General features: G+C 38.1%; 1 pseudogene; it reads left to right on the top strand.

Moving 5' to 3' along the window:
• The first annotated feature begins 306 nt into the window (after positions 1 to 306).
• On the top strand, positions 307 to 442 carry LOC113601179 (uncharacterized; annotated as a pseudogene).
• Positions 443 to 9047: the final 8605 nt, after the last annotated feature.

Below are 9047 nucleotides of genomic sequence, written 5' to 3'. Positions count from 1 at the left end.
TCAAAGTTTTGTTTTGAGAAGTGGTCAATTTTAGCAGATCTAGAATGGAGACAAGACCAATTTTGAGTTGCCAGCATTGGGATGGGTAGAGAAGTGGAAAGGATCCAGGGGAGGTTGTGCGAAGGAGATCAGAGATTGAGGGTCCAAAGGAAGGAGGGACTGCCAAACGTCCAGCTGAGAGAAATTCTATATGGACTGAAGGAAGAACACAAAGAAGGGTTTCTCTCATCTTCTGGATGCCATGTCTGCCTTGACTGGTTGAAAAGGTTGAAAACTGGTTGAAAACCTCGTTTTCCTTCGTATGGTCCTTGACCATATGGGCAGGTTCTGTCCTGAGCGTGAAGCTGCCTCTAGGTGTTGTTTCTGCAGTTACCTTGTGCCGTTGATGATTCTTCTTCTCCTCCTGCGGGGGAGTCAGAGGGAGAGGGCACAGCCTGAGCGGTTTCTGTTTTATTAAAAAAAAATATTCCCTGACTTGACACACGGAGGTTATAGAACATGAACCCAAGAGCTCTCTCACAGCCCATTTTTGCTCTCTGAGGAAGCACCATGAGGCTTCCTCCCCTGCAAATGCTATGATGTTCCTCATATCTCAACACCATCTCCCCAGCCCCCTGGCCCTGTGTTCAACTACACTGATCTGCTTGTAGTCTCCAGGACACCTATGTATTCTTTTTTGTCACCTGATTTTCATACATTTCCCTAACTCTGGCTTGGGCATCATCATTCTCATGATCATAAACTATTAGTTCTGGCCTCTCAGTTCAGTTATCCCTTGTTCCAAGTAGCCTTTAGGACCAGTTCCTTTCTTTCCATGCCAACATGCACACACACACACACACACACACACACACACACCCCACCCAGTCTGGGTTATGTACCCCTTTCTATGTACTTCAAAAACACTTTTGACCTACCCACCACAGCACCAATCTCACTGTATTATATTTCTCTATCAGAGCTGTCTCCCTGAATAGCAGTGACTTCCCTGAGCATGCCTATTTTGTTTATCTTCTTACCTCCTTTGACTTACACAGCACCTGGCACACAATAGTCACCCAATAAATGTTTCAATATTTGTTAAATAAATGGATGAAAAACATAAATGAACCAACACTGATATTTATAAATTCTTGTGTGAATTACCGTATTCTGGTTAATCCTTTTTCAGTAGATAGCACACAAATAAACTCAAGTTTTGACTTTACGCAAAGTTTAAAATCTGAATAGACTTGTAATTGGTAAAAGACTGCTACAATGGCTATCAAAAAAACAAAAACAAAACCAAAACAAGACCCCTTGCATTGTTGTGCATCTCTTACTTGTTGGGAATCTTTTTAGCATGAATATAGACTTGGGGACTTCTGCTTCCAGCCACGAGGTAGGAATAGAACCAGGTCTGCCCTCTCGCCTGAAACAACTCTCCTGCCCCAACTGCCCCAAATTAAAAGATAACATGTTTGAAGCAGTGATTTTCAAGATACTGGACATTGGACAATAAAGAACAGTGATTCTCAAGAGACAGAAAAAAATATATAAAACAATGAGGTGAGCCTACGACTGCCCCAGATTACTACCATGAGAAGGTATTGAGGTCACAGCCCAGGGAAAGGGAACCCAGGCAGAACCCTAGGGACTTCTGGGTTGAGCAGACAGAGTGGAAAGTCTGGGGAAATGAAAGTTGCAGTTCACAGAGAAGGCAGTTGCACAGAGAAAAGATCCAAAATTCTCCAGCAGATCGCCTTGAGTATTCAGGAGAATATTGATCAACATATGCATGTAAGGAAACTATGTGAAGTTGGGGAGAGAACTATACAAAAGGATGAGAGGGAATGGCAGTAATCTCATTGTACTATATTTTTCAGGCCTACACAAAGCTGGGAATAGTACTTGCTCCCACCAGCAGTGCTGAAAGACCCCAAGTTCTCTGGGTGTTGGGTGCAGTATTCTGAAGGGTCTTGCCCAGCAGTAGAGAATACCTACCTTTTGATTAAGCATGGCTATGGCCCTGCCTAACTGATCTTAAAAGTAAGACTCAAAAGGACCAAACTGTTGACAATTTAACTGCATCCCCAAACAACGCTCAAAAATACTTACAGCAGTACAAACATACCCAGCGTACAACAAGGAAAAATTTACAATGTCTGGCATCTGGTCAGAGATGATCAGACACACATAGAAGCAGAAAAATATGGCCAATAATGAGGAGGAAAATCAATTAATCAAAACTCACCCAGAATGGACACGAACATTAAAATTCGCAGAAAAGAATATTAAAACAATCATCATAATTTGTATCCCATAACTCAAAAAGTTAAGTAGAGACATATAAGATATAAAAAATATCCAAGTCAGAATGTTAGAGATGAACACTTCAATGCCCTGAAAGGATTCATAGCAGATTAGTTAGTTTAGAAGGAAAGGTTATTACATTTGAGGACACGGCAATAGAAGTTACCTACAAGGGAACCAAAAATAAAAATTTGAAGAGAAAATGAACAGAGCGTCAATGAGTTGAAGACCAAGTTTAAGTGGCCTGATCTACATGTAATTAGAGTTTCCGAAGGAGAGACACGGAAGAAATATCTGGATATACATTGGCAAAAATCCCCCAAGTTTGTTAAATATACTAACCTGTGCATCCATAAAGTTCGATGATGCGCAGGAACAAGAAACATGGAACGAACCACCCCATGGCACTTCATGTTCAAATTGGCCCAAACTAGTGACAAAGAGAAAATCTTAAAAGTAACCAGAGAAAGCAATCACATTACATACAAATAAAACAAGGGTAACAGAGATTTTCTCATAGAAAGTAATGGAAATGAGAAGATGTTACAGCAGTGTATTTAAAATATTAAAAGAAAGGGGCGCCTGGGTGGCTCAGTCCGTTGAATGTCTGACTCCTGATTTTGGCTCAGATCATGGATCCCAGGGTCATGGCATTGAGCCCCACATTGGATTCCATGCTGAGTAAGGAGCCTGCTTACGATTCTCTCTCTCTCTCTCTCTCTCTCTCTCTCTCTCTTCCCCCTGGTCCCTCCCCTGCATGCACATGGTGCATGCACTCTCTCTAAAATTAAATTAAATTAAAAAAATTTAAATATATTGAAAGAAAACTATTTTAAAGATTTTATTTTTAAGTAATCTCTACACCCAATGTGGGATTCAACTCACAATCCTGAGATCAAGGATTGCAACTCTTGATTTTGGCTCAGGTCATGATCTCAAGGTGTGTGGGACTGAGCCCCATGTTGGACTCTGCACTGAGCATGGGACCTGCTTGAGATTCTCTCTCTCCCTCTCTCTCTCAAAATAAATAAATACACATTAAAAAAAAAAAGGGTTACTTGCTCTGCCACCTGAACCAGCCAGGCGCCCAAGAAAAACATTTTAATTTACAATTCTACACACAGTGAAAACATCTTTCAGAAACAAAGGTGAAATAAAGACTTTCCAGAGATACAAAAGCTGACAAAACATTCATTATCAGTAAGAATGTTCCAAGAAGTCCTTTGGTATTTATATGATATCCAATAGAAATATGAGTCTACCTGAAGCAATGAAAAATACCAGAAAAGGTAACTACATAAATAAAAGCTTTTTCTTCTTATTTAAATCTCTTTTTAAAATATTCTACCATGTTAAACAGAAATAATAATAACATGCTGTAGGGTTTGTAACAAAAGTGGAAATGAAATGTGTGACACAGTTGCATCCAGGCTGAGAGGGGAGAAATATTCTTGTAAGGTTCTTATACCATATGTGAAGTAGTGAAACGTGGTTCGAAAGTAGAGTGTGGTAAGTTAAAAGATGTGTACTATAATTATTAAAATAACACAGCAGTTGTAGTTAATAAGCCAACAAAAGAGGTAAAAGGAAGTCATTAAAATACATTTAATATATAAGAAGGAGAAAAGTGGAAAGAGAAAAACGGGGGGGGGGGGAATAAAAAAAAAGAATAGCAAAATGAGGTCAATACAAATGTAATACATGTCAATACATTTAAATGTAAATGGCCTAACGCCCCAAATAAAAGGCAGAGATTATCAAATTAGATAAAAAGGCAGGGCTCATAAATTACATTCAAAAAGCCTATTTTAGATATAATAATCTAACTAGATTAAAAAAATTTTTTTTAACGTTTATTTATTTTTGAGACAGAGAGAGACAGAGCATGAACGGGGGAGGGGCAGAGAGAGAGGGAGACACAGAATCGGAAGCAGGCTCCAGGCTCTGAGCCATCAGCCCAGAGCCCGACGCGGGGGTCGGGCTCGAACTCACGGACCGCGAGATCGTGACCTGGCTGAAGTCGGACGCTTGACCGACTGAGCCACCCAGGCGCCCCAAAAAGCCCATTTTAGATATAATAATCTAACTAGATTAAAAGTAAAACAATGAAGAAATACCATGCTAACACCCATCAAAACAGTGCTGGAGTAGCGATGTTAATATCAAAGTATATTTCAGAATAAAGAATATTACTAGGGTAAACAGAGTGACTATGTAATGAGCTTGTTCATCAGTAGGATGTAACAAACCTAAAAATGTGTGCACCTGATAGCAGACTTCGAAAATACATGGAGCAGGGGCACCTGGGTGGCTCAGTTGGTTAAGCATCCGATTTCAGCTCAGGTCATGATCTGGTTCGTGAGTTTGAGCCTGGCATCTGGCTGCGTCTCTCCCTGCTCTTCCCCCACTCACGCTTTGTCTCTCTTTGTCTCTCAAAAATAAATAAACATTGAAAAAACAAAGAAAATACATGGAGTAACAAATGATAGAATGTAAGAGAAATAGAAAAATCTACAATTATGTTTGTGTTGATAACTCCTAGAACAAGTAGACACATCAGTAAAAATATTGCAGGCTTAGGGCACCTGAGAGACTCAGTTGATAGAGTGTGTGGCTCTTGATCTTGGGGTTTTAAATTCAAGCCCCGCATTGGATGTAGTGATTACTTAAATAAATAAACATATTTTTAAAAAGGAATATAGAAGGCTTGACCACCACTATCAACCGGTTAGACCTAATTGACACTTATAGAACACTCACCAAACAAAGACAGATTAAAGAGTCTTTTAAAGTACGTATAAAACAATAATCAAGACAGATCATATTCTGAGGCATTAAACAAATCTCAAAAAATTTAAAGGGTTCAAGTCAAACAAAGTATGTTCTTGAGCTGCAACAGAATTAAGTTAGAAATCAATAATAGGAAGATATCAGGAGAATTCCCCAATACTTGGAAAATAAATAATATAGGGGCGCCTGGGTGGCTCAGTCGGTTGAGCGTCCGACTTCAGCTCAGGTCACGATCTCACGGTCTGTGAGTTCGAGCCCCGCGTCGGGCTCTGGGCTGATGGCTCAGAGCCTGGAGCCTGCTTCTGATTCTGTGTCTCCCTCTCTCTCTGTCCCTCCCCCGTTCATGCTCTGTCTCTCTCTGTCTGAAAAATAAATAAAAACGTTAAAAAAAAGATTAAAAAAAAAGAAAATAAATAATATACTTCCAAAAAACATGAGGCAGATAAATAAGAATGCATTTTGAACTGAATAAAAATGAAAATACAACATGAATGAATTTGTGAGATAATCGCTAAAGCAGTGCTTGGGGAAATTTACAACATGAAATACATATATTAGAAAAAGGAAAAGTCTCAAATCAATGACATCAGTTTTTTACCTTAGGAAATGAGAAAAAAAAATGAACAAATTAAATTTAAAATAAGCAGAAGAAAGGAGATAATAAAGATCAGAATGGAAATTAATGAAACAGAAAATATAATAACAATAGAGAAAATTAATTAAACCGTAAGTTAATTTTTGTTTTATTTGGTGGGGAGAAAAAATCAATTTTATTTTGTTTTATTTGTTTTATTTGCTGGGGAAGAAGTCAATAAAATTTATAAACTTCTGCCAGATTGATCAAGAAAAAAAGAAAACACACAAATTACCAATGTAAAATATGGGATAGTTGACATCACTAGAGTCCACAAATATTAGAAAAGATAATAAGGGAATATGATAACATTATGACCATAAATTTGACAGATTAAATATTGTCCAGTTTCTGGAAGGATACAAACTTTCAGAGCTCAGAAAGAAACAGATAACCTCAACATGGCTGTATCTATGAAAGCAGTCAGGTTTGTAGTTAAAAATATTCCCTCAAAGAAAACTTCAGGCCCAGATGGCTTCACTGGTAATTCTAGCAAGCAGTTAAGGAAAAAATACTACCAATTCTACACAAACCCTTCCAAGGAATTCTTTTGAACCTTGAGATAAATTTTTTAAAGTCTAAATAAACGGAGAGACACAACTTGTTTATAGTCAGAAGATTCAATATTGTTAAAATGTAAAATTTCCCCCAAATCTATAGCTTCAATTCAATCCAATCCCAATCAAAATTGAAGCAGACTTTTTTTTTTTTTCAGAATTTGATAAGATTATTCTAAAATTTATATGGGGTGCCTGCATGGCTCAGTCAGTTAAGCATATGACTCTTGATTTTGGCTCAGGTCGTGATCTCACGGTCTGTGAATTCAAGCCCCACACTGGGCTCTGCACTGGGGCGTGCCCCTCCCCTGACTTGTGCACACACACTGTCTCTAAAAAAAAGACATAACATTTATATGGACATGGAAACAATCTTGAAAACCAAAACAACTTTGAAAACCAAGAATCAAATCAGAAGCCTAACACTTCCTTATTTCAAGACTTACAAAGCTACGGTAATCAACACATCAACAGATAGATCAGTGAGATACGAAATAGAGTCAGCGTCAGATCCACGCATATACGGACAACTGATTCTTATCAAAAGTACAAAGGCAAATCGGTGGAGAAAGGACAATCTTTTCAATCAGTGGTTCTAGAACAATTGGATAACCATCTGCAAAATATGAACTTCCACCCATACATGTATCGTCAAGTTGACTCAGGATGGAACCTAAAATCTTTTTTTTTAAATTTTTAATTGTATTTATTTATTGACTTTTTAAATTTACATCCAAGTTAGTATATAGTGCAACAATGATTTCAGGAGTAGATTCCTTAATGCCCCTTACCCATTTAGCTCATACCCCCTCCCACAACCCCTCCTGTATCCCTCAGTTTGTTCTCCATATTTATGAGTCTCTTCTGTTTTGTCCCCCTCCCTGTTTTTATATTATTTTTGTTTCTCTTCCCTTATGTTCATCTGTTTTGTCTCCTAAAGTCCTCATATGAGTGAAGTCATATGATTTTTGTCTTTCTCTGACTAATTTCACTTAGCATAATACCCTCCAGTTCCATCCACGTAGTTGCAAATGGCAAGAGTTCATTCTTCTGATTGCCGAGTACTACTCCATTGTATATGTATACCACATCTTCTTTATCCATTCATCCATCGAAGGACATTTGGGCTCTTCCACACTTTGGCTATTGTTGGTAGTGCTGCTATAAACATTGGGGTGCAAGTGTCCCTTCAAAACAGCACACCTGTATCCCTTGGATAAATACCTAGTAGTGCAATTGCTGGGTCATAGGGTAGTTCTATTTTTAGTTTTTTTTTTTGTAACCTCCATACTGTTTTCCATAGTGGCTGCACCAGCTTGCATTCCCATGGAACCTACAATCTTAAAACTTCTTGGGTAAGTGGAGAAAATATTTGTCTTTTGGGTTAGGCAAAGGTTTCTTAGATACGACATTGAAGACATGATTCGTAAAAGAAATAATTGAAAAGTTGGGCTTTACCAAAATGAAAAACTTCTGGTTTTTGGAAGACACTATTAAGAGAATGAAAAGATAAGGTGACTGAGAGAAAATATTTGTAAAGTATATATGAAAATAGAGAATTTGTACCCACACTATGTAAAGAACCCTCAGAACTCAATAATAAGAAACTGCCCAATTTTTTAAATAAACAATTTAAAGAGACACATTATCAAAGAAGACAGAAGGGCAAAGAAGCCCATAAAAAGAAGTTCGATTCTATTTAGTCATGAAGGAAACACAAAACCACAATTAGGTACTCGTATGCACTTATTTAGAGGGTTAAAATTTAAAAATACAGACCATACTAAGTATTGGAGAAGATATGGAGCATCTGGAACTCTCATACACTACTGGTAGAAATGTAAAATAGTAAAACTATTTTGGAAATAGTTTGGCAGCTTCTTAAAAATTTAAACCTATGCATACTGTAGGATTCAGCCATTCCACTCCCAAATATTTTCCCAAGAGAAATGAAAGCATGTGACCATACAAAGACTTGTTCATGAATGTTCTTAGCGGCTTTGTTTGTGATGAATACCGCCAAACTGGGAACAGCCCAAATGTCCATAAACGGGTAAATGGATAAACAATTTGTGGTGTTTTCACACAATGGAACAACTCAGCAATAAAAAGAAATGTACTATGGATTCACCCAATGACATGAATGAATTTCAAAATAGTCACTGATGGGTATTGAGGAGGGCACCTGTTGGGATGAGCACTGGGCGTTGTATGGAAACCAATTTGACAATAAATTTCATATTAAAAAAAAAAGTAGTCACGCTGAATGAAAGAAGTCAGACCCAAGAAACAGTGCATGCTATATGACTGCGTTTTCTAGAACTGTATATCAACTCTAGAAAATGTAAACTAATCGATAGTGACAAAGTGGATCAGTTGTTCCTTAGGGATGGGGATGGAAAGGGGCCAGAGGGAGAGAATTCAAAGGGGCATAAGGAAACTTCAGGGGGTAATATGTTCACTATCTTGATTGTAGTGATAAACTTCATGGGTGTATGCATATGGGGGAACTTAACACATTGTAATTTTAAAATACCGTTGACCCTAGGTCAACTGTATTTACAGAGAGCTGTTTTTTTTTTTTTTAAGTTTATTTATTTTGAGAGAGAGAGAGAGAATGCACACAAGGTGGGGAGGGGCAGAGAGAAAGGTAGAGCGAGAATCCCAAGCACTGTCGGTGCGGAGACCAATGTGGGGCCGAACTCACAAACCCTGAGATCATGACCTGAGCTGAAGCCAGGAGTCTGACACTAAACTGACTAAGCCACCTGGAT

Source organism: Acinonyx jubatus, chromosome A1, assembly GCF_027475565.1.
Source record: "Acinonyx jubatus isolate Ajub_Pintada_27869175 chromosome A1, VMU_Ajub_asm_v1.0, whole genome shotgun sequence".
Taxonomy (NCBI): Eukaryota; Metazoa; Chordata; class Mammalia; order Carnivora; family Felidae; genus Acinonyx; species Acinonyx jubatus.
This window is presented reverse-complemented; position numbering and strand designations above follow the sequence as displayed.